The sequence below is a fragment of the Heterocephalus glaber genome, unplaced genomic scaffold (assembly GCF_053883595.1).
Source record: "Heterocephalus glaber isolate CG9 unplaced genomic scaffold, H.glaber_assembly_v1.0 deba00001757, whole genome shotgun sequence".
NCBI classification, from domain to species: Eukaryota; Metazoa; Chordata; class Mammalia; order Rodentia; family Bathyergidae; genus Heterocephalus; species Heterocephalus glaber.
The window spans coordinates 4,292,933-4,319,287 of NW_028258454.1; the positions used below are offsets into that span (position 1 = coordinate 4,292,933).

The 26,355-nt window shown below is 40.7% G+C and overlaps 1 protein-coding gene and 1 pseudogene across 7 annotated transcripts in view; both read right to left on the bottom strand.

Moving 5' to 3' along the window:
• Sv2c (synaptic vesicle glycoprotein 2C) overlaps positions 1-890 on the bottom strand; it is a 225,263-nt gene extending 224,373 nt beyond the window's left edge. For 3 of the 6 annotated variants that reach the window (XM_087201195.1, XM_004870165.4, XM_087201193.1), the window contains exon 1: positions 663-890. The gene's annotated coding sequence lies outside the window, so the exon portion shown is untranslated. The other 3 variants (XM_021248564.2, XM_087201194.1, XM_021248563.2) reach the window with 3 other exon arrangements.
• A 3,809-nt stretch (positions 891-4,699) lies between these two features.
• The window catches only part of LOC147821240 (kinesin-like protein KIF11 pseudogene), an 82,527-nt pseudogene continuing 60,871 nt past the window's right edge, over positions 4,700-26,355 (bottom strand). Inside the window, exon 2 of the transcript XR_015447390.1 lies at positions 4,700-5,838. The product of XR_015447390.1 is annotated as a kinesin-like protein KIF11 pseudogene (transcript). The remainder of the gene's footprint in view (positions 5,839-26,355) is intronic.

A 26,355-nucleotide genomic window follows, 5' to 3' on the forward strand; every position in this document is an offset into this window, starting at 1 on the left:
GTAGGCGCTCAGCGGGCTCTGGAGGAGTGAAGGCGAGCTGTAAGCGCAGGCTCCTGCAAAGAGCGCGGCCCCGCAGGTTTACCGGGTCTCCAGCCTTCTCGCGCTCTTCTGCAGACCGAGACCGGGCTCTGGGAATTTCCGTGTAAGAGTTTGAAAATTCACAGTGTTTCTTTCAGGCACCCGCAGCACTCTCAGCGGCTGCCTCTGCCCTCCCGCCACGCTCACGTCTGCAGAGGAATCCCCGCCGAAAAGTTAAGCTCAGGGCTGCAGAGCGAGTACAGGAACCCCGCCCGGCTTCTGGGCTGCCAGTGTGGAATCGGCCTCCTTTTGCCCAGTGAACTCCCAACACCAATAAAGGAGAAGGGAAGAGCCCTGCGGCTCCCTCGTTCCCCAGGAACCTCGGCTGGTGCACCCTCCTTGCTGGACCTGCCCCCAGCAAACCGGGGGTTCCTCCAACTGCTTTACCTCAGACTTACAGAGTCCCGCCCTTCGGCAGCCCCAAGCACCTGCAGCCGCTTTCCTCGGGCCAGGTGAGGCAAAGTTGCTCTTCAGCCAGGCTGGAAAAGTTCCCCAGGCTGCAGTGCCCGGCCTCCGGGTCCGGAAGGCAAATCCAGCGGAGCTCGAAGTCTCGCCACCGCCGCCTCCGGGGACCCCTCACTCACCGCTCCAGCTGCCAGGGATCCCCTGCCCGAGTGGTGTCAGCCGCCGGACTCCGCTCCGACTCGCTTCACGGGCCGCCTCTGTCTGCCACTCTCTCCTGTGGCGGGAGGAGTGGTGACTCCTCTGAGCGTGTCAGCGGCAAGAGGAGGGGCGGGAAAGCGGCTCTGGGCTTGCACGCTGCGGTCCTCCGCCTCCGCTGCCGCCGCCTGCCTCCTCCCCTAGTGCTGCAGTGCCGGGCGCGGCGTGGCGAGAGTACACGCGCTGCGCAGGAGGGAGTCACGGCGCTCGGGGGCGGGGGGCGGGGGGCGGGGGGCGGCGTGGGGGGGGGCGCGGGCAGGGTTGCTGGGGTGCGGGCCTTCTGGCCTGGCTGCGGGCAGGGAGGCGGGGGTGGGATGGCAGGGCCACTTCCCAGTGGCTGTATTTTGGGGGAGTCAGGGCTCCGAGTTTGTAGCTGGCGTAAGGAGACGGGCGGCAGTCCTTAGTCACTGAGTGTGACTGTGCGTGGCGCACATCTCGGCGCGAGGAATGGTCCAGCAGACACAGGGGAATCTTGCCACCGCTTTCTGGGCCCCCGGACTGACTTGTTACCTTTGCTTGGTTTTCAGGAAGCCACCAGGGAGAACCAGGTTGATCATTCCCCCAACCCCATTCTGCACCCAGGCATCAAAGTGGAGAGAAAACTTGGGGCGCAGCAGGAGCAGACAGAAAGAAACTTCGCTGGGTATCTGGGGTATCCCAATAGGAGGTAGGGCTAGGTAGCTGGATTTACAGGCAGACATTCAAAATGACCCCTTGGGAGGAAACCACTGAATTAAAAAAAAAAAAAAAAAGCCACAAGAATTGTGCTTGTGTCCTCAGGAACAGCTTTCCTCAGTCCGGCCAGGGACCCCTGGGCGGGGCTGGAGGACTGGAACTCACTCGCCCAAGGCCACACCCAACCCTAGCTCGCCACGGAGTGCATCTCCTTCCCCCGAGGCGGCCGGCATGGGGACCCGTCACCCAGACATCCCTAGAGCTCTAACCCTGTAGGCTCTGCGAGCTCAAGGATCCAGTGTTCGGTGGGAGGCGGCCGCACAGGCGTGTGCCTTTCCTGCAGTCATTACTCTGATGGTTGTGGTGACCCGAGTGAGACAAAGCCGAGCTTCGAGCTTCGGTGTAGGCTGCAGTGGCTGGAACTCACACCGTCTCTCAGCCAGTGCGTTTTATCTGTGTAAATGTGCCTAGATGAGTGAATGGATGAGTGAATGGATTACTGCATGGACATAAATGTGCTGGAGGAGGAGAGCCACCGGGCTACTCGGGACCGGATCCTCCTACCCGGACCAGCTGGTGGGGACGGTGTGGTCTGCCCAAGACTGCGCGGTGCTGTGGCTCCAGCCTTTGGGCTCCGTTTGTGCCACCACGCAGGGTACTGTGTGGGGAAGAAAATGGAGACAGCCCTTAGCCTCTCGCCTTCCCTTCTGGGCGAGGTAGTTCAGGCTCTCTGGGACCATCAGGATCCCAGCGTCCCCTTGCGCCTACACTTCTAGCTGGTCTAGGAAAGCCTGCCTGGCTCTTGTTTGGTTGAAAGCTTTGCAGTTTGTTGCCATGTTTGAGAGATGGTCCAGCAGCGTGAAAATAACTGAACGTATTCAGTTCGGGGATTTGTCCTCATGTGGAATCTTATGTAATACACTAAATAATTATTTAAGCTCTGATAATTGTGTTATGTCCCTGGAAAGCAATATATGCCTCATATACCAGTGAAGGCAACATTGGAAATAAAATTGAAACTTTAAAAAAAATTATAAACTTTATCTGGAGTTCCCACATACTAATATATAATATTTTGAGCTCCCTACTGCAAAATGTGCTGGTAATTCATTCAGGTCCCAAGTGGATATGCTCTCAAGCACCTGCCCTCCCAAATGTCACAGAATAATACAGTAATTCTTCAAACAACAAGTTCAGAAACCTGTGAAACAAACCTTTGAAATGATCAACATGGTCTCCCTGCACTGGCTCTTCCTTAAATCATTCTCCTGTGCTATGAGAGATATTTAAAGAAGTGTGCACATTTTTCAAGGCCTGGATTTTCATGTTTGGATACATCTGAAGGTAACAGCCTGGAGAGGGATCCCTCCTTATATGTTTGCAGGAAGGGTCTCATTTAAGACCAAGTTGAGTTGGAAAACAGTATTCACCGTTGTGTCTTTGGAACACAGGACACATTTTTTATGAGGACTGATATCCTTGTCTTTCAAAGTGCCACTGATTCTAGGGTCCTGCCTGGTTACACACTTTAGCCCCAGCCCTTGTTGGCCCAGCATGCATGCTACTCTTCTTCACACCTTCGTTGTAAAGAAACACTTTTTCTTTCTAAAAACTCTTGTCTTGTAGGAGCTGACCAGGGTGAAGATGTATACCTGCCTGTCCTCAGATGTCTCAGTTCCCTTATATTGTTATCTCCATACAAGTCAAGAATTTCATTGCTCAATGCAGGGTCTTTTTGTGGTGTTAGAAAGCAAGCCATCCTAATGAGCATCAAAGATCTATTATCACATCTGCAAAGCAATTTTGTTAAAATAATTTTTAATAAGTACAGATGCTGTGGCAGTATACACAAGAAGCACAGTGCCAAGTATATAGTGGCTATACAATAACTGTTAGTCCCACTTTCCCCTTTAACAGGCAAAGAAAGCTTTTCTCCCAAGTGATGGCTGTTTTTTTCTTCCCCAGGCCTTGTTTATGGCATGGTGTCTATGGGTAGGAAGGCAGTATCCTTCTCATTCTTCATTGCTGCTTCCAGAATATTCTCCATCTCTTCTCCTTAGAACCTACAGCTCTGACTCTTACGTCATTAAGTTATTTCACCATTACTCTGAGCAGCAGCCATGCTCAGACCTCCAGGTCACCCTACACCTTTTCAGACAATTTTAGCTCCTGACTGAAATCTCACTTCCTGAGCACTAACCTTGCCTTAATCCTTAACAAATTTACACAAAAGTATATTCATTTCTACCAATACTACCCTTAGATCTGGGTGAAAAAGAGACTTGTCCTCCTGCCCAGTGCTTTAGACTGCCTTCCTTAAGAAAATTTTAAGTCTCCTTCTGGTGGTGAGGTCTATTAGTGGGATACTTAAGCCCAGACCCAGATGCACTTAAGTCCCCTCCTTGATTCCCCTTTCCCTATGCTCTTCAGCCTCCCCCATCTCCAAATCATTGTAATATTGATCAAATGCCCCCAAGGCGCTCCCCCAATCTGGTAATTGTTCAGGAAAGGCAGCTTGGCAAGTGGCTTCCTCTTACAGCTTTCTGTCACTGTAACAAAATACTTGATATAATCAACTTGTAAAGATAAGATGTGTATTTTGGTTCACCTTTTTTGGAAGTTCCAGTCTATGTGCAATTGATCCTGTTGCTTTGGGCCTGTGGCAAGGCAGCACATTGTGTCAGGAGCACATAGTTGAACAAAAACCCTCTCCTCATCATGAACCAGAGAGCCAAAAGGAAATGAGGAAGGGGTCAGAGTCTCAGGATCCCATTTGGGATGCACCCTCAGTGACCTAAAGACCCCCCACTAGACCCTGTCTCTTTGGGTTCCAACACCTTCCATTGGTGTCACCCTCAAGACCAAACCTTTGAGAGTCAGCACCACCAGAGATTTATATCACCTGTGTAAGGGACATCAGAATGTGATCCTCTTCACCATTACCATCATAGGGGACAGTGGAAAATTGTTGCCTTAATTCGATTAGAAAAAGAGAATGTGAGAATTGGCTAAGAGTTAAACACATTTATCTGAGAAATGCAATTGTAGAGATTTGAACCTTAGTCTCATTACACAAGTTCTGTTTAATAACAGGCTAGTAATTTCTCAAGGCTCTGGTAGTAGGAAATGCAAGTCCCTTCTGGAGGGCCCTCCTTCATCTTAGGCTTCTAAAAATTCCTATAGGTACGTTTTTAATGAAAGTTTAAAGTTAACAAAACACATACAGTACCTGGGCACCATGAAGAAGCACCAGCAGGGATAACAGAAGATACTTCAGGAGTTGGAATTATTGGCAATAATTTTTATTTTACTTGAAGAAAAATATCAGACAAGTTTAAAAATATTTGCAAGAAGTAGGAAGCAATAAGGCTTGACTAATCCTATTTGAAAAGGCACCCAATCCACCTTCTGTCCACCTCGGCCGGTTGCCTCTCCAGCATCCAATCCAACTTCTACACACATACACACACCAACACCTTACTCCTTCTTTAGAGAACTCTGATTTCATCTAGGGACCCATTATTTTTTAAAAATTTTCACATATACATAACAATACAGTTTTGTACATTACTTAGATCACTTTTCTTCCTATTTTACAGAATGGCTTGAAACAATATGAACCTTCTGTTAGCACTCAGAACCATGGCCTAGCCAAAGCTAACTCTAAATAGTTGTGTTATAATTTGTTTAAAGCTTCAATGGCAATAATCAGGGAAGGAATAGGTAAGTTATTTTATATAAACTGATAGAAAATAAACATAAGAAATAGTAAATAGATGAAATGTGGTCTTGTGTACCCTGATGGAGGTGATTTCTGACTTGGAAGGGTGATTAGTATATGCAAATAATCTCCTGCCTGGAGCTTCTGTGACTGCAGAGGCATTAATCATCAGTCCCCTGTCTATCAGACACAGTACTGCCAGTTTCTTTTACCTGATAGCAAGGTCCTTTGAGATCTATAAAAACAACTGCAGAATTGAAGTCATGCTCTTCTTTTTAGCTCCTAGGTAGAATTCTCTTATTGAAACAAATCCGTTCTTTCAAGGATACATCCATCCAAGTGTACATGTACAGCTCACTGGGCCAAGGGAGAGGTAGCAGAGACTGTTATTGGTGGTGAAGATCCCCCGAAGCAGCCAGCAAGTCTTCTCTTGGTGCATGGATTTCTCCAGCTCCTTCTTAATTTCTCCCTGGGTAACTCCAGACTGCACTGCCATCTTCATCCTGGAAGTCTGGGTAATGCTTGCCTAGACTTCCAGCTTCCACAGCAAACTGTGGTACATTGTTCTTCACGAGACCATGTGCTTCAGCTGCTGGCCTCCGTACATCTTGGCTGGTCCAAATCAGCCATATAATCCTTTGATTCTTTCCGGTGATCCGTTTAAGGTTATACCATTCTGGCCAGTGACAATGAAGAGAGGATTTCTAGGAAAATTTAGGGGAAGATTTTATGAAAACATTCTTGAAAACAGAAATGAATAAAAGAAATCTTATTTCTGTGTTTAGATGTTATGATCCCTGAATGCTACATATAGAACTTCTGCAAATGTCCTGTAATTGTGGAAGAGAGACAGTCTAATGACAAAATAAGAAGAATGTAAGAGCCAAGCGAATTGTAGAGAAGTAGAACCAGAGCCTGGTGTGCTACACTGGAAACAGACCTACCTCTGTTGTGTGGTAATAAATTACTTTATTTTTTTTTTAAAACCACCTTAAATTACAGTCTTCTGGTCCCAGCTGAAAGGATTCTTACACTTACAATCCCCAATTCTAAGAGTGTCAAGCACAGAATAGCACTCTGCAAGTGTCTACTGATTTGAGTTGAACTGTGTGTCAAGTTCATTTCAGTTGAGAAAAAGAGCATTTCCATCTGTTCTATTCCAAGTATCAAACATAGTTCCCGGAACGTAGTGTTTGACAAATATCTGCTTAAAGCCAGCATGACTTCAGGATTTTAACAAGCAAAAAGGAAGTTTACAGAGTCCACATGGAAGGCTGAAAATGAGAAATATTAGCTAAGTGAAAATTCAAGCTCTGAAAGGATTTTTCTGCTCAAATGGGCAAGGAAGAAGCTGACCCAGGCAGGGCCGGGAGTCTAATGAGGTCTGTGGTCTCTGGTGGCTCAGAAGGGAAGGTAGCAAGTTACTTAGGAGTCGGTGATAGGGTGGAGATGATAGGAAGACCACAAGGAAGTTCCTTGATAGAAAGAGGCAGAATTTGAAGTGTAGAAAACTCTTACTAAGAAAGAGGTAAATTTAGGAGACTCCAAGCTGTACAGGGCTGTAACCCGTATTTCTGCAGGGAACCATACCTGTCCCTGTCTGTGCAGTTTGTTTCCATTCCCATTTTATCTGCACATCTAAAATAAGGTTGTTTTGTCATTCAAGAAATACCCAGCTTCAGTGCCTGTGGCTACTGATAAGATGCAAGAGAGGGAGCTGCTCTCAGGTCTCAGTCCCAGAAGAGGAACCCTTGACACCTGAGTGGTGGCAAAGAGAACTGAAGTCACATCACACAGCCCTCTGGGATCTCAGTGAGTGGTTCAGAGATATGCAGAGGAAGCATGGCTATATAAGCAGGCCACTTGCCTGCCCCAAAGCTCTCAGTGACTGCACAATGGCTGCTTCTGAAGGAAGGGCCAACTTCTTGGCCTGTGAGTGTGTCCCAAGTCAGTGCCCACCAGAGAAGATTGCCTTGTGAGGACCACCAAATGACAGTCGGCCAGGATGGCTTTGTGGTCTCAGAACTCAGCATTTCAGGGCTTGTACCATGAACCCCCAACCTGTGAGGGATGAGAGGGCTGTCAGATAGGGATTACGGTGTTCTCACCCAAGGCAGGATATTAAAAGGAATGTTCGCCATCACCTCTCTGAGGGTCTTCCATGGGATAAAGACCAGGTGCCCACAGCAATTGCTGGATTACACAGTCAGCATTTACTGAATTTCCTCTTCCTTGTCTGATGTTCCCACCTGCTAGCTGTCCTTTATGGCATTGACTCTCCAGTGGATTACCATGCACACAAATCCTAAGGCCAGACCAACTATGCTGCCATGCAAAGCTCGGTATATCTGGCTCCCATCTCCCTTTCCAGCCCTTTGCCCCAATATTTCTAACCTGAATCTTATGTCTTGGATGTTGGGGACTAATGGCCACTAAAGATTCACCAAGTTTCTCTGCCTCTGTGTGGTTACTTAGCTATATCCACTGCCTGGAATACCGAATGCCGCTTCCCTTCTGTACTTAGCCAACCATTTAGACAAATGTGTCCTTCCCAGCTCCATTCTCTCATGGTTCTTAGGTTCAACTGCCTATCATATTATCACTTATGGCCATAAATAATTCTGTCTCAGTTCCTATTTTTTATTCAGTAAGTTAATTGGTACATTTTAGGTATACAATACGCTGACATTCATCACTGGGAATTTGTACCTTTACATGATATATCTTGGTTCTTATTTTTTCCCCCTTCCCCTGCCTTCCCTTCAACCCCTCCAACCCTCCCTATTTACAAAGACTTTGTTTCCGTTTTTACCTTTTCTCATATTTATTCCTTTCCTTTCTTTCCTTTCCCCTACTCCTCCCCCTTCCACTTCCTCTTTGGACCTTTTCTTCTTATTTCACATTATCTATTATACATTTTAATCCTTATTTACACTTTCAGTTTTTCACACCAGAGAAACTATTCAGTATTTACACGTGTATCCAGTTTATTTCACCTAAGAGTATTGCCTCACCGTGCATCCATTTTGCTATAAATGTCTCTAGTTTCTCATTCTTAATTGGGCTGTTTCCAAGTTTTAGCTATTACGAAATGTCTCAGTTCCTATATTACAACAGCTTTCGAGGTCAAGTACATTATATCCTTTACAATGTTAAATCCTGAAAACTCCACTGCACAATGCCTTTTAGAGTTTCTAAATCCCTTTTTGGTTTTTGGGGGGTTTTTTTGGTACTGGGGATCGAACTCGGGACCTTGCACTTTCGAGACAGGTGGCGGAACCACTGAGCTAAATCCCCAGCCCTCTAAATACCTTTCGAATAATTAACTGTTCAAACACTTAATTAATGTTCTACATTCCTTCTTGAATGATACTTTCTAAATTAAGGATTACCAAGGGCCTTTCCTTATGAGGGAGCCACAGCTTTAAATTCTGTAAACCTTTGGAGGGTTCATCACACCACAATATATTAAGAAATTCCCAGCATCTCAATAGTTCTTTGACTTAGACAAAAGATATAGGGATCATCTTTGGGGCAAGAGTAAAGAATTTTTCCCTTCTCTTTCCCCTTTAGTGACTTCTACTGCTCTTCTAAGCACTACAGAAAGTGTTCTGAATCCTCTGTATCCAAATGATTTATAGCTTAAATCTGAATATTCCCATCGGGTCTTCCACATTCTCACTGGGTGGATGTTCCTTTTTAACATTCTACCATAGGTCTGCTAATGCATTGGGTTCTATTAAATTGTTTTCCCACTCAAGGGAGAGTTATTGTTTCCATGTTCAGAATTTGTCTTGCATAATCTTTTTGCTCCAAATTAGTGTTCTAATGCTCTCCTTTCTATTTTAATAATAGACATGCTGATTTCCCTATATGATCTTGCTATTAAAAATGCATGGAGTAAGCTCTTGGGAAGGTAGGTTCACTTCTATTTTTAGCATGATCCAGAGGTATTGGAGGTGACCAACTCTCAGGTCACAAATGGCTTCTTATTTTAAGAAGCAGAAACACTGAATGTCAATGATGGAAACATTGGGATTGATAGTTTGTCTAATTTGTTTTCTCTTTTGCTACACTTAGACTAAAGCTATTCACTGCAGATAAAAATATTTTTAAATACTACCAATCCTCACACTTTACTCCCAGTCCCAAGATAAGTGTCCTATTGTTCGCCACATAACAATATATCTTACATGGACAATAAATCTTACCCAATGCAATTTGAACTCATTGTTATATAAATAGGCAGTGCTTTTATATAATTCCTGAGGATTTAGGGAAAGCTTAGTGCCTATTCTCCACATACTTGCCATTGATTCTGTGAGTCCGAAGAAGGTGGTTTCCCACCTTTATGACTGATACAAAGTCAAATCAAGCTCATAGTAGGCTATTGTCAATTCCAAAAGAGGGAGTAAGAAGATTCCCTTTGTTATTAGGTCTAAACTACATTTTACCAAACAGCTCTTTGGGACTGTGGCACACTTGCTGATTCTCTTAGAGGTGATTGAGGAAGCTGAGTGTGTTAGCATATGCTTGTAATCCCAGCACTCTGGGAGGCAGATCCAAGATCTCAAACTGAAGCCCAGCCTAGGAAACTTAGCAACTTAGTGAGACACTGTCTCAAAATCTTTAAAAATTTAAAAAGGGCTAGGAATGTAGCTCTGTGGCAGAGCACTTGTCTCTTGCCTATCATGGGTCCAATCTCCATTACAAAAAACGTACAGTACTGGAGAAGTTTCTGTCTTTCTTTCCACCCTGTTCTCATACATCCCACAGAAAGTGGAGTCCTGTTACAATGAGGGCCTTACAAGTGTGAGGTGCTCCAACTTGTCCCTCTGGCTCACTTCCTCAGAGAGCACCTTCATGCTGTGTCATTCCTACTTCCAGTAGAACTAGCTCATCTCTGAAGATTTTCTAAGGATGTAGACACAGAGACCTTTGGAGGAGGAGAAATTAATCTAGGATTTCCATCTTAAAAGCACATTTCTTAACACAGAGGCCTCACAAACACTTTTTTCAGATTGTCCTAAAGGCAACATGGAAGTGGCACTGGAAGTATCAGATATCCTAGACCACTAGTTTCCAGAATACAGACTGAAGAGATTTTCCTGATAAATCATCCAGCAGATGAAGACCAGGAGACCATAGGGGACAGTTTTCAGGAAGTACCAGCAGGTGACTAGAACTTGATATGGAGGCCAAAGATCATTTTTGTAATACAATCTCCAAGCCTACCTTCTACTCAGTATGCTTCCAGAAGAAAGGAAGGTGCAGACTCCCTAGGACAAGGACCTCAGAAGTGAGTGGAAGTGGGCAAAGGTCTTGGAAGTGATTGTGCTGAGACTTCAGGGTCCCAGGGAAGGCAGAGGTCCTTATTCTTATTTACAAAGAACCTCTGGATATACCTCAGGGGAGAAGAAGTGACCAAAGAGCCACCATCCCAAATTTCCACCTATGTCCTTATGGAAGGCCTGGCTTCAGGGATGGTAGACACCTGCCTGACAGAACAAGGCCCAGTCATGAAGCCAAAGGCACAGGTGTCTCTGTGGCAGGAAGTGAGGGCACCTCCATTTCCTCTCACCTGGGAACAAACAGGGCACCTGTTCAGCATCCCTAGAGGAAGGGCAGTAGGTTGGCAGAGCTCCTCTTAGGCCATAATGAAATCCCCCAGTGACTCAGGGCATCAGGAAGAAAAGAGTCTGGCATTCTGTCTGTGGGCCCTACTGACTTTGGCTGGTCTCAGATCTGTGACAAGACTGAACTCCAGATTGCACAGCATTAAGGATGACCTGAGAGGCAGTCTCAGGAATACAACCAGAGTGGCAAGCCAGCAGACAGTACAAACTGAGGAATCGATCCAACTGGGCTGCATAGGTGAGACCCTAGGGCCGAGGCCTGTATCAGGGTGGGGCCTGCAAACAACAGAAAAGGATTGAGACTAATTTAGGCCAAAGAAGTGTGAGAGATCAGGAGAAAACAAAATTATAGGGAGAACTAAAGAAACAAACTTGGGAAAGACAGGAGCCAGGAGACAGCTGAATTCTCAGAATCTTCTTTTAAAACTTTGCTTTCCAAAAGAGTCAACTGCTTCTGTTTGCAGACTTCTGCCATCAGCCTGGAATTCCCAAGAACTCAGAAAGGCCCAGCCTGGGCTCATGACATGTGGTGGGGTGAGCAGAGGGGTTGCTAACTGACACACGTACCAGGACCACAAGGAATAGTGCAAGGCTCTCTGTGGGGCAGAGAAAAGTTCTCCATTACAGGGCAGCAGAGTGATGGCCAGGAGGTAGGAGGCTTGGTAGGAAGGGAGAGAGTACTAGGAGGAGAGTGCCTATGAGGCAAAGGTCCCTCTCCCGAACTCCAGCTAGGTTGAGGGAGCTGCTCTGGCAGATGGAGCGGCCATCAAGTCAGACAGATGGCCTGTAGGGGACAACAGCCCCTGTCCTCCTTGGTTGATTCTCAAAGCACATGGTGTTAATACAGAAAATCTGCACCCCAGTCTCTTGGCAGAGAGCAATTATAACTTCAAATCCTCTGTTGCTCATTTCTTGTCAAAAGCTTGGTTGTGGCTAAAAAAATCTACGAAGGAGCTGAAAGTCATTTACTGCACCCATGTGATACATTGAATGTTGCACCTGAATTACATCAGGCTGACTGGGAGAGCTAAGCCTGGGGATGCTTTACTTTTTAAAAAAATTTTTGGACTTTGCCAATTTTTAAAAAATTGTTCTTATATATGTGTATTATGCCATCAGCTTGTGTATAAGGATATTTTAAGAAACGGTCTCTTTAGTTTTGCTTTGTTTTGCTTTGTTTTTGAGATAGGGTAGACAAGGTATATAGTTCAGGCTGGCCTTGAACTCACTATGTTGCCCAGGCTAGCTAGAATTTGTGGTGATCCTCCTGCGTTTCAGTAGTTTTGAAATGACAGCAAAGGTTTTGGTCACTAGGTCAGGTGGCAAAAGACCTTTCCTTTCAATTCTTAGCATAAACACAAATCAATACACATCTATGCAAATGATTTATTTTATCATAGTTATACTTTATCCTGTGATACAGGTTTTGGTAACACTTCTCCAGTTCTTTCTCGAGTATTTCAGGATATACATAATTAAGAATATGGACAAAATTACTTTTTTAACTTTTTTAGATCATATAACTGCTACTATGTTAACTGAAGGGTAAAAAAATTGAAAGCTATGTAATCAATTATCAAACTAGATGATATTAAAAACTCTCATAGTAATAATATAAAATAGACACCAAACTACAGAGCATTCTCAATCAAATATAACTAAAAATTATGAAAAATCCCAGTAAATTAAATTTGGCCTCAAAGCAAAACACCCATAGCTTCATAAGTTTTATCAGGATGAAAACATATTCAAGTATTAGGAAAAGTAATGATAATCTTATAGTCTTATAAGAAAATCCTATGGCTGTATCTCAATATATGTCAAAATGTTAATCCTTTTAGTTCATGCCCCACTCCTATTTAAAAATAGAGGAATAGAAAAGCCCATTTCTAGGAAATCGTTTATGTCAAACTGTTAGATATAGTGTCTTTTTAGCAAAGACTAGGGCATTCCCTTAAGATCATGAATGAAATAAAGGGGCCATTATCATCCACATCATTTAACTTGATTTTACAAGAACTGGCCAATGGAATAAAAATATGTGCTGAAGATTTGAGGCATAATAATAAGGAAAAATGAAAAAAATCATTGAACGTAGTTACTAAGTGCGTACATATAAACATCAAGAAAAAGACATGTGCACTATTAAGTAAAATGGGCAGTAAATATCCTTATTTCATAAACTTTACTAAAATAATTTCTAATAGTTTATTATAAAATCACTTCAAATGCTAGATAAAAGCTGAAGTTAATATCTGTCAAACCTCTCAATCAGTGAGGAATTTAGAAATCACAAATAATAAGGATACTTTATTTAGTGCTTCCAAAAATGCTGTGGAAATTTTGTTTAAATAATAAGGAAACCTTTTTGTAACTCAAAAAATGACAAATGAAATTAGAAAGAAAATTGAAAAATATTTGCAACAGATATGAAAAACATTGATGGCCTTTAAACACAAAACACACAGATTATTAAAGAAAAAAGGAAGACATTGATAGATAGGTGGACAAAAGAAACAAACTGGAAGCTACCATGGAGGAGCTACCTCTGAGCAGTGAACAAACACTCAATTTCACTAATAGTAAAAATACAACTTAAAGGGACAATGTCAAAATGTTTTTAAGTGAAAATTATTTATGAATTAATTTAGATTTTACGTGTTTTTCTTTAGGGGCTTAACAGTTAAAAATTCAATTGAAAAATAAAAACCAGTTTTAAAGAAAGAAAATCAGATCAAAGCCAAACAATAAGCTTTCCATGATGCTAAGAAATGAGCTATACACAGGCTTCTGAAGTCCCTAGTGGCAAGGGCAAAGGAAGCACAATTAATTATGCAATTTCATTTGTCTGTAGATACCAGCTGTTTAGGAAGAGCACAGTTTTCCTCAACAATGAATTGTGACAATGGTTTCTCCCCTGTGTTTTGTAAGGGGTCATTTAGTGACAGAGTGGTTCACTCTGTCAAAGGGAGCTGTGTGCTACATCCCGTAATGTGAACGCCATCCAGCTGCTTTATTAAGCAGGAAGGAGCACACGAAAGGGAGACAGCAGAGAACATTGGTCACAGGACTTCTGCAGGGGTGACACTGTTCAGAGGGCTAAGGAAGCAGTGTGCAATGCAGCCCCAGAGCTCTGGAATGAGTCCACTGTTGGGAGCCACCTCTTTCAGTCCCCATCCTTGGGTGGAACTCTGAAAACAGAAAAACCTCACTCACAGAGCTGTTCGGTTTCATATTGTTACTCACAGCACAGAACTGGAGATACCCTAAATGTCTAACAATAGGAGAATGGTTAGAAAAGTACGGTGTACCTGTTGATAAAATATCACATATCCACCTAAGTGGTGCTAATGAAGAGTTTCTAATAACACAAGAGATCATCCAGTTACATCAGGAGAAAAGCACAGGTGTAGCATTACATTTGCAGCATGATCTCCCCTGCATACCAAGGTCTGATGAGGGGACATGAAGAAAATACCCAGCGTGTTAACAATTGTATACTTTTCTATACTATTAATAAAAATGAGGTATTTCTTTTTAATAGAAAAAATAAATTTAATCTTTCTAATAGATGATTAATGAAAATCCTCAGGCAGAGGGAACTAGGATAAGTTTTCTTTTTTTATTGTTTTTGTTTTTTGTTTTTTTCTCTGTGTTTGATTTGCATAATTTCTGGCCTCCTGTCTTTCCACAGATGTTTAGTCTACTGGTCCCAAGGTTTTAACATAAAACACTTAAAAATACTTTTACTTTTCTTATTTTTTCAAATTTTAGCAGATTGTTGTTAAGTTATATATTCTAAGAAAATGTTATCAGGCCTTACATTTTAAAAAACATAACTGTTCTTATTTGCTGAAGCTGCATACACTAAGGAAGTGGATCAGTATTTTGTTCTTACTGGAAATCATGTTTTTATGTTATATGAAACAGTTCTGGGGAACCAAAACATTAAGGATTTTTTCTTCAGTGAAGCTGAAGTGTGATATTAAATGAGACTATCAACAACAACAAAACCAACCTTTTGCATATCAAAGGCAGTAATAAATTACAACGGTTGATTTTCTTTTGAGTTTTTTTTAGATCTAATACTTATGAGAAAAAAAGAAGAAAAATAGCTTTTCATGTTGTTCTTTTGATTGTTCATAAGTACATCATTCTTCAAACTTAGTTGTGTTTGATCTTAAAATCACTTTAACAACAGAAAAAAATGTGAGTTAATAGAGCATTTTGATGTCTTCAGGACATGATATTTATTTTTTAATTTTAATTTTTATTAGTATATGTTTGCAGCATATAATGATTACATTCCTCATGGGGCATTGGTGCATGTACATAACACATCTTAATTCATTTTGCTTCTCCTTTTCCTCCTCTCCCTTTCCCTCCCTCTATCTCTTTATTTCCTATTGTCTATCTTTTACTTTGTTTTTTAATTATATTTTGGATTTAAGAGAAACAATGCCATATTTAAGCTTCTGAGTCTGATTTATTTCACTTAACATTATCTAATTGTGCATCTATTTTTCTACAAGTAACTCAACTTTATTTTTCTTTATATGTATAAATACTTCATTATCTTTATCCATTCATTTGTTGATGGACATACAGGCACTTCCAAGATTTAGATATTATGAATTGTGCTGCTATAAACATGGATAGGCATGTACTGTATCACTGTAATATGCAAATGGAATTTTTATTTCAGTTTTTTGAGGGATCACCATATTGATTTATATGGGGGTGGTACTAGTTTACATTCCCATCAACAGTGTAGAGAAGGGTTCCTCTTTCTCTGCAGTCTTGTCAGAATTTGCTGTTATCTGATTTCTTGATCATAGCCATTCTTTCTGGGATAAGATGGAATCTCAGTGTTGTTTTAATGTGCATTTCTCTAGTGTCCAGAGACACTGAACATTTTTTTCATGTATTTTCTGGCCATTTGTAATTCTTCTGAGAAGTGTCTATTTATTTGGTTGCCCATGTTTTGATTGAGTCTTTTATTATGGGGGGCTCTAATGTCTTTGAGTATTTTGTATGTTCTAAATATTCATCCTCTGTCTGAGGAATAGCTGGCAAAAAATTTCCATTCTATTTTCACTCTGTGGGTTGTTTCCTTTGATGTTCAGAAGATTTTAAATTTGCTGTGACTTTATTTGTTGATTCTTGGCATTATTTCTTGTGCCATTGGGGTTTGTTCAGAAAATCCTTGCTATGACTTCAAGACTTTTTTTTAATCTATTTTATCTTCCAGCAGATTAGGTGTTTCCATTTTAACATTTAGATCTTTGATCCATTTTGATTTAAGTTTAGTACATGATGAGATATATAGGCCTAGATTTGATCTTCTGCATGATGATAGCCAGTTCTCCCAACACTGTTTATTAAAGAGGCTAGTGTATATTTTGGCTTCTTTGTCAAAAATCAGTTGGCTGAATGTGCCTGGGGTTGTTTCTGCATCTTCTATTCTGTTCCATTGATCTGCATGCCTGTTTTTGTGCCAGTACCATGCTGTTTTTATCAGTGTAGTTTTGTAACATAACTTGAAATCTGGGATGGTAATACTTCCCACTTAGCTCTTATTTTTCCAGGATTGTTTTTGCTATTCTGGTTCTCTTCTGGTTCCATCTAGAACACTAATAATTAAAAAAGGAAAGGCTAGGGATCACAATCTTCTGACCATCTCAATCCAGTTCCTGCTGAAGACATAAAGTGAGTTTCTACTATGAGGAATGGGGGAAAGAAGGTAAGGATGGGGCCATTCCCTGACACCTGAATTGTAAACTCCCAGTAGACAGGAACAATTTCCTCCTGATTTGTATAAAGTAGGACCAAGCACAATACTCTATAAACCGGAACATTTAATAACTGCTTTTGGGGACAATGATGAAGTAAGTAATATGCAATACACAAAATTAAAACAAAGATTCTTAAGCCAAGGACTCCCTCAAGTAACAAAAGAGCGGTTTATATAAGTTTGATGTATGTCATGGTTAACACCTACAGTGTCTCCCCAAAGCCTTATGGTGGGGAGGGGGGCTTTTAGAAGGTGACTGGATCATGAGGTGATATATTGCATTGCTAAATGTGCTGTAGGAGAAGGAGGGCCCTGGGAGGGTATATTCTTGTCCCCCACTGCTCCCTTCCCTCTCTGCTACCTGGTAACCATGAGTTGAGAGCCTTTTTCTCCACCATACCTTTCTACCATCCTGTTTCAGCCTTGGAGCCAATCATATATGGACTGAAGGTGTGAGCTAAAATAAACCTCCCCTCCTTTAGTTGTGGATTTTGTCTCAGCGATGAAAAAGCAACCAAGACATTGTGCATATTGTACATATTGTTGTATTGTCTTTTGTTTTTTGCCATGCTCACCCTTTGAGGACAGCTTCTGCTGGCTGAGAGAACCCCTTATTGAAGGTATAGCATTTCCTCTCTGGAGCCTGAGCGGCCTGAGAGAAAAAGGTCTTTACCTTGAGAGTGGAACTTGCTTTCTCCTCCAGTCCTTTCTCAGATTTCTATTCCACTCTCCCCTCTTCAGTCCTGAAGTATAATACTAACTTTAATCTCCTCTTCTTATTGCACAGCAGCTAAATAAAGCTTATTACTCAATGTGCAAAATATCAGTGTGGAACAAAGATGGTCTCTTCGTGCTCATCCTTATGTTCCTCTCTTATCCCTGCTCCTTTATTGTCACTACGCACTTCCTTCTTTTTTAAAATGTTGCTTATGTATGTTTTGATTAACAAACCTCATGGACATCCAGGGTACATCGCCTTTCTGAATCACTCTAAGGATATCATGTGAAACTCTTCAGAAATTGTTTATATTACTTTAAATGTGTTTTTAAAACATGCAGAATAAAAAATGTCTTTAAGAATTAAATGCAAGTCTTTGGCAGAGGAAAAGTTATAATGTTGAAGTGCTGAATAAAAAATGTCATTAAACTCCCCACATCTCTATTTCTCTCAAGAATCTCAGAGCATCTCATAGCATCTCAAGAGCTCCGAGACAATTCACTCATTCAGGAAAGGAATCTACTAAAAGATGTTAAATAGCGGAGAGCCTCTGAGAGAACCAGAGGACCAGGCCTCTAGTCTACAGAGTGGGAGTGAGTGACCACACTGCACCATGGGATGCACAGCAGAAGGTTGCACAGCCACCAACAGCCACTGTGGCTGAGCACTATTGTTGATGTCACAACTCCACCGCCCATGCAAAGGCAGAACCTGCGCCCCTGCCGACTTCCACACGCAGGGCACCTTCCTCACCTCCTCTACCACCAAAGGCCTAGAGTGTCTACTTCCCACGTTCTTTTGTTATGAATCAAAGTTTTTCACCAAGCTGTCCCAGGACTGATGGAACTACGACACATAGAGGTTGCTGCAAAGAGAGCTGGGAGTGAGTTTCTAGCTTCTCGTGGGAAGATGGAATGCAAAAGGCAAGGCATCATGCAGCACCCAAGCCAACCAAGCAAGATAAATGAGCTTGTGGCAGGAGTAAAGTTCATCAGCTCCAGGAGGAAAGGAGGCTGGCAAGCAGGCAGTTGCCTCCTGCCTGGATGAAAAAGACCACATGTCAGGAATGCACTGACTGATTCTGTCTTCCAGTGTCAGGCTGGGTGGGTGTTCAGCGCTTCCCCTCATGGGAGGCAGGCAGCACTTAGGGATGAGATGACTCCCTGTTTCCATGGTGCACACATCTGAACGCCTGCTTTGGTCAGAAAAGCCAATGCAATTCCAGAGAGGTATTACTTTGTTCTCTGCACCACTGTAAGAGCTTATTTTGGTTTAATTGAAAGCAACCCCAACAATTTGGCTGACTGCCATGAAGAGAAGTGGGAAATTACGTTTGATACTTTCATCTCCACATTGAGCCAGACCTATGTCATGGTCATCAATAAAGACCCTTTCTTACTTCTCAGAATTTTTTCTTTGCCAGATCCCCAGAGACAAGAGCTGTAAAGCAATAATAGAAATTGATGATAGGAAAATTACTTAGTTTGTTTTCCCCAAGGTGCAATCAAACTCTCACAGTCAAGTACAGGTAAACATCTGTTAGCTCTCTCCCTCGTTCTCTTTTTCCAATAATCTTAAAATTGCATCAAATAAAAAACCAGTTTTTGTTAGATAAAGATGGCAACAGGTTTTATAAATGTTTTAGGAAGCATTAAATTACTAGCCTCAGAAAAAAGGAAAATTAGGAACATTTGAATTATTTCAGTCATACATTCCTCCCTGGTTTTGTATATAGTGACAGGATTAAAAAAATGAGCCAAAACATATCGAACTCCTTATAAAGAAAGTATTGTTTGTATTTGACATAAATATGTTTTTGTTGATTACTTGTTCTCTTTTTGCAATTCTTTTGATGCACATTTACTTCAAAATATCCATTCCCAAAGGACAGCTTGAACTGAATGAATACAGGAGCATGAGATTTAGTGGTGAGTTTCTGGGCCTCTCTGAATACTATACAATCCTGCACTGGCAGAGCTTCAGTACATATGAGCTGCCTCTGTCCCCCACAGTAAGAGGACAAAGAGAAAGTATGGCCTGTTATTCTACATAGTTTGGATATAAATCTATAAATGCGTCCAGAATACAATTTGAGGTATTTGGGGGTAGGGTTTTATCATTTTTCTGATATGACTAGTGCTAAACCAAATGGGATTCCTTGCTGGAATAAAGACAAATCCATATTCTGAGAAATAGTTAGAAAATAATATGGAGAAATGCCTTTAGTTATTTGATTCTGATAAAATAATAGAAAATGCTGTATAACCCATGTTTCATTTTCCATTAAAAGTCAGGATATTCTTTGGGGAAGATACCCAGTAAGGGAATAGCAGGGTCAAATGGGACCTCTAGTCCTAGTTCTTTGAGGTATCTCCACACTGATTTCCACAGTGGTTGCACCAGTCTGCACTCCCAACCAACAATGGAGAAGGGTTCCTTTCTCTCCACACCCCCGCCAGCATTTGTTATTGGTTGATTTCTTGATAGCAGCCATTCTTTGTGGGGTGAGGTGGAATCTCAGTGTTGTTTTCATCTGCATCTCTCGAATGACCAGTGATGTTGAACATTTTTCATGTATTTATTTGCTGTTTTTACTTCTTTTTCTGAGAAATGTCTGTTCATTTTCATACCACAGAGATATATGTGCACCTATGTTTATAGCGGCACAGTTTGTAATAGCTAAGGTTTGGAAACAGCCTAAGTGCCCATCAACTGGAAACTGGATAAAGAAGATGTGGCTGTTTTATAAAATGGAGTACTACTCAGCCATAAAGAACGAGAAACTAGAGTCATTTATAGCTAAAAGGATGCATATTGAGGCCATACGCTCAAGTGAAATAAATAGGACACACATGTGTAAATATCGAATAGTATCTCTAGTGTGAGAAACTGAAAGTGTAAATAAGGATGAAAATGATTTAAACGAATAATTGATAATTTGAAATAGGAAAAGGTCCAAAGGTGGAGGGGTGGCGGGAGGGGAAGGAGAAAGGGAAGAAAGGAAAGGAAAGGAAAAATTATGAGAAAGAAAAAAAAATGGAAACAAAGTCTATGTAAATAGGGAAGGGTGGTGGGGGTGAAGGGTGCATAGGTAATGGGGAAAAAAATAAGAACTAAGATACATCATGTTCAGGTACAAACACCCAATGATAAATGTAAATATATTGTATACCTAAAATGTACCAATTAATATATAAATTAAAAAAATTCAGGATATTTTTAAGCACTTATAGAATTTTGGAAATTCAGAGGCCAGCATCCCAAATTTGAATAGATGCATAAGATCATGGTAGAGAACCATAAGTCTATCATAATGGAGTTTTATAAAATCTACATGTACTTAGTATTCTGAAATGATCATGAAGTATTCTTATTTATATTTTAAAGTGTGATTGGATTTGCTTTGTCATATTAATTTCAAATTTCAACCTCAATCATATTCATATTATAAGACAAATCATCTCCCAATTTATTCTGTTCCAAATTTAATTTTGCAATAATGAAAAGATGGAGTGTTGGGCACTGGTTGAAATAATCTCTTTCTGCTCTTCAAACTTTTATAGCCTGTCTATTATTCCAATAAGCGGTAAAAAGTATGTCTTTGCCAACATTGACTTCTTTTTATTCACAGCTGCTCCATCAAAATAAGAACTTAATTAGCTGTGACAGTTGGGACAAATACACCTAACTTTATTCTGGGCTGGCTTTAGGTGTGTAAGGAATGCGTGAACAGGGGATAATTAGATTGAAGAGTAGGGAGTAGGGTCCCCAAGAGTTACAATTTCTTCATTACAGAGCTGCTGGGGGAATTTGGTGCACACCAGGGTAGATCAAAGATCTGGCATGGGCTCTGCTTGGAACAGGGCACAATTCTTACATCAGACTCAGGTAACACCTGAATTATTCATGGTCATTTCAGTGGAGGGAGCTCAGGTGTGGAGTCAGTTTTGAGACTCTCCCTGGTACCTGTCCTTTCACCTGCCAATTTCCTCCCTGCACCTGCACAGTGGGCACTAATCCAAGCAGGATGCCTGGCTCCATGTATGCAGTGTGATAGAAAAATATCAATTTTAAAACATTTATTATAATAAAGGACATATTGTCATTAATCCCTCTCAAAATATTCCCGCTCTCTTTAAACACACTTACCTCACCAATCTTGCCACTTTCTGAAGCAGTTCTGGAGTCCTCTCTCGTGAGTGACTTTAGCTGCACTGTCATGGCTGCCTTGATGTCCTGAACTAATTCAAAACATTTACCTTTCATGGTCATTTTGACTTTGGGGAAGAGCCAGAAGTAGCATGGTGCCAGATTCAGTGATCATGTGAATGAGGACATTCCATAATGTTTTTATTTGACAGAAATTGCCCTAAATGTTTTAATTAATTCAGAAAATTGAGGCAGCCACAAAAAGGCACTCACAAAGGAAGACTTCCAGAACTGCTTCAGACAGTGGCAAGAAGGATGGGATAGGTGTGTTTGAAGCAAGGGAGAATATTCTGAGGGAGATTAATGGCAATGTGCCTTTTACTACAATAAATGTTTTAAAACATACATTTGCTATATATTTTGATCATCCCATAGACATTCATCAATTATATCAATACAAGCAAGAAGAGAAATAAAATATGCTATAATAGTACCGTTTTTCTGGAACAAGCTTTAACCACATCTAAAAGAAACATTTTCTCTGAAATAAAGATATGGCCATCAACTAGTCCCTATTGAGTACTTCTTTGTTAAATAAAACACAAAAAGTTCCTGAGTAATTCAAATTACCTGTAAACACTGACCTTGTTTCAAGAAAAAAATACTTTTCTGCTTGCCATATCTCCTGGCTGGCTGTGAACATGGCCAAAAGTATTAGTTCAGTTTGTGAGAACTTAATTTCACTAAACCCAGAATACTACTAATAATAATTGTGACTAGTCATGTTGTTCTATAATTTTCTGTACATCATCGACCCTGATAGTCACAAAAATTCAGAGTCACAGGCATTATGAGTGAAAAAATATTGAATCGAAGAGGCAAAATAGCTTGGCAGGTTACATTTAGTTAGGAATAAGCCCAAACTCAAACCTATTATGTTTAGCATATGAGCGAAGGATTGTAGTCCTGGCTATATTATAAAGCTAATTTAAATTACTTTGTCTTTTAAAAATTATTAATTACTAATAATTTCATTCTTATGGTTACTTAATAAATAATGTTACATTTTGTCCTCATCACAGCCTACAAAATTTGTAGGTCATATATTGGCATCTTATTCTTACAAGCTAGGGAAGTTGAGGCTCAGTAGCTTGGACTTGCCAGTCACAAAGTTGAGCAGCTACAGAATCCAGTGATCTTTTAGCTACTTCCTCCAAGCCCAGGTCAAACTAACAGAAAATTGGTGTTAAAGAAGTAATGGAACTGCCTAAAAATAACAACAACAACAAAAAACAAAACAGTTCACAGCTGATGTTTGACAAAAGTGATAACTCCAGACCAGAACTAGTGATTTTTTTTTTCAGTTGTAAAGGACAAAACCATTATAAGACTATTTCCTACAAAACAACTGTGGACAATGAAAATGTCACACTTGATCTTAGACTAGTTTAGCTCAGATAAGGAAGGTCAACCTGACAGTATCACACATTAATCAATTAACTTTCCTCCCAGTACACAAGTAAAGGCTGATGTGCTATTTCAGAACTAGAGGATCAAAGAATCTGTTATTTGTTCTGATTTCAAGTATATTCTGGACTAAAAATATATTTCTCATATTTCACTTCCAGAGTATAGCTTCGCATGCCAGAGCAAGTGTCAATCAAGGAGTTTTGTTGAGCAGTGTGACACAGACTGGTGACCTGGAGGGCTGAGCTGAAAAGAAAATGACACATGAGACCAAAAGGCCAGCTGTCTTCAGGCCTGGATGCTTGTTAGAGTTTGGAATCCACAATGTTTATCTAAAATTCTTGAGTGTTTCACCATTTTTGGCTCATATTAAAAATTAAGAATTAAGACATCTTGTAGAGTCTTTGGGGAAGCTAACCTTATAAGTTAAGACAGCGTGTGGGAAGTTTGACTCTAAAATCTCTCCTCCATTGGTTAATTACAATGTCTGAAGTTCCGCCACAAAAATTTTTTTGGTCCAGGTTTAATATTTTAATATTAATGTGCATCATTATAATAGTATATTATATTATATAATATATAATGTAACATGTAAACATCCCAGAGAGGTTAATAAACATTACTACACTAGTCAGAACTTCTTTCTTTCCTTTTCTTTTTTCTTTCTTTCTTTCTTCTGTCTTCACACTGAACTATATCCCCAGTACATTTTTAATTATTTTTTTAAAATTTTGAGACAAGGTCTCCCTGAGACACAGACTTGCTGGTTATACTTTACTTTGAAGTAATAGCTACATTAGGATTGGACTTTGCTAGAAGTAAGCCAAATTCAAAGGGGAGAAATTGCAGGGATCAAGTTTTAATAAGGACCACTGCTGTCAAGGACAGATCTTGATCAGGATTCCACTTAGCCTGAGAACTTGGCACATGATGTGCTGGGAACAGGCAATATATGATGCCCCTACTCCATCCACCCACATCATCCTGGCCATCAGACAGGCTTCCAAGGATGAAAACACAATAAGCATGCATCCTCCCTAGTACTAAGCCTCAAGTTCCTAGTAGTCAAGGCATCTTGGAGCTTCAGAATCTTAGATTTTGATGCCAACCAGAACGCATCATACTATAGATGTCAGCCAGGAACCTTTTGCAAGGCAAGCACTGGCCTTTTATATGTTTTAACATTTCAGTCCCTTCTTATTTCTCTCTATTATAACCTGTCTATCCTGAGTTATCTCATATAACAAATAAGACGGCAGAATCTTGCTTATACCCTCAATCCCTGGATAGGAATAGGCTTAAAGTTTTCTTTTTCTAAACATCAGTGAGTTCAAAATTTAAAGGTGTTTGAGTAATAACAGAATTAAAACTGGATTTAATAATTTTGAAAAATGAATTTTAAACATTTCTCTTGATGGGAAGAAAACAAAATTTCTAAGAAGAAAAGTAGCTGGTGCTGGTGATGAAATCCTGGGCCTCACCTCAGCAAGTACAGTGCCACTGAGCCACACAGACAGCCTGGGAAAAATCTGTGTTTTGTTTTCTTTTTTATATTATCATATATTGCCTATAATTTCCTGTTCATCTGACACCAGATCATATGCTACTTGAGGGCAGATGTTATGGTTTAGATGTTTTTTTATGAAAGCAAATCTGCTTTATTTATTTATTTTTAATCTTTAAAGGCTTATGATGGTCAATTTTATGTGTCAACTTGACTGGGCTCAGAGATTCCTAGCTGGTAAGACATTATTTCTGAGTGCATCTGTGAGGGCATTTCTGGGAGAGAGTAGTGCTTGAATTAGTAGATTGAGTACAGATCATCCTCACCAACGTGGTTGGGCATTGTCCAACATGTTGAATAGAATAAGAAGACCGAGGAAGAGTAAATTTGCTGTTTATGTTTGAGCTGGGACATCCATCTTCTCTTGCTATTGCTCAGATACTGGCATTTATGTTTCTTGGGGCTTTGGACTTGAGGCAAATTATAACACCGGCTTCCCTAGGTCTCCAGATTGTAGACAGCAGATTGTGGGAATCCTCAGCAACCATAAGTACACAAAACAATTCCCATGATGTTCTCTCTCTCTCTTTCTCAGTTCTTTTTAATTCATTTCTATTCATAGAAAAATTATGTGTTTACATACAATATGAAGTTCTGAAGTATATGTACATCATAGAATGACTAAATCTAGCTAATAAGCATATGTATTATTCCAAATAGATATTTTGTGGTAAAATTATTGTCCAGTACAATTTTATTGCTAGGGAATTTTGCATGTAATATGGACTATCCATTATTAGCGTATTCATTTTGCTTATCAATCACACATAAGTTTCATGAATTTAAAGGAATTAGCTAAATGCCTTAGCCTCAGTCTGGGAACACCCAAGGCCATCAATAGCAGAATGAACAGATACCTGGAGCTCCAGTCACACTACAGCCACAACATGCAACCTGGGAATGCATAAATTGCAACCACTGGCAAGCTCAGGGATGGACCACACTACCATGTTGAGTGAAAGGAGCCAGGCAAGGAAGAGTACACCCTTTATGATTCCAGTTATAGTCATGTAAATCTTGAGTCAGGCAAAAGGAATTACTGTTATCAGAAGCCTGAGGATGGTTATCTTTGGAGGTGGGGTATAGTGGCTGGGAGGGGACAAGGTGAATTCTGTGCTGGACAAGGGGATTCTGTTCTTTGTCTCATTGCTGTTGTTCAAGTGTGCCTATTTGGTGAAAGTCCACTCCACTATTCACTTAAGGTCTTTGGTGATTCTCAGTATGTACATTACACTTCAATTAAGGGTATACCAAAAATCATTAGAAATATTGGGAAAAAGTCCATCAGACTTAAGAAGAATATTGATGGAAAAAATCCAGCTCATATTCTTCATCATATTTATGTAAACATGTAGTTCAAAAGACGGTTTGGAAGAGAACCAGAACTTTATAATTAATAAAGAGAGACCTGAAAAAATAACTCTAATTTCTGTAATGTGTAGAGTTTCTGGTGAGCTCTGCAATGCAGGATGAATGAGTGAAGGTGGTCATGCTGAACATTTCCCTAAAATATGAGAATTGCTGCTGTCAAGGGGGCATCATTACCAGGCAGTACTGGAGACCCTGCATCTCTTTCTCCAGGAGAAGGTCTCCTTCTTTCAGAGCCACAGGGATTTTTGTTTTAAAAACAGTGACTTGGCAGCTCTAGTCCTTCGTATGAGAGCACTGCTTCTTGTTCTTTGCATTTTATTTGAATGCTGTGGTCAAGTGGAACTCAGTTAGCTTTTAGGAAATAGATTCTCATTCAGTAGGAAACCTTTTGAGGCTCTCTGTTTGTGATTGTCAAATCTTCAACAATCATAGATTTGACTTGAATACAGATCACCTCAGAACATAGACTATTATGGTTTATATCCAGGTCCCCCCAAAGTCCACACCCATGATGAGTGTGTG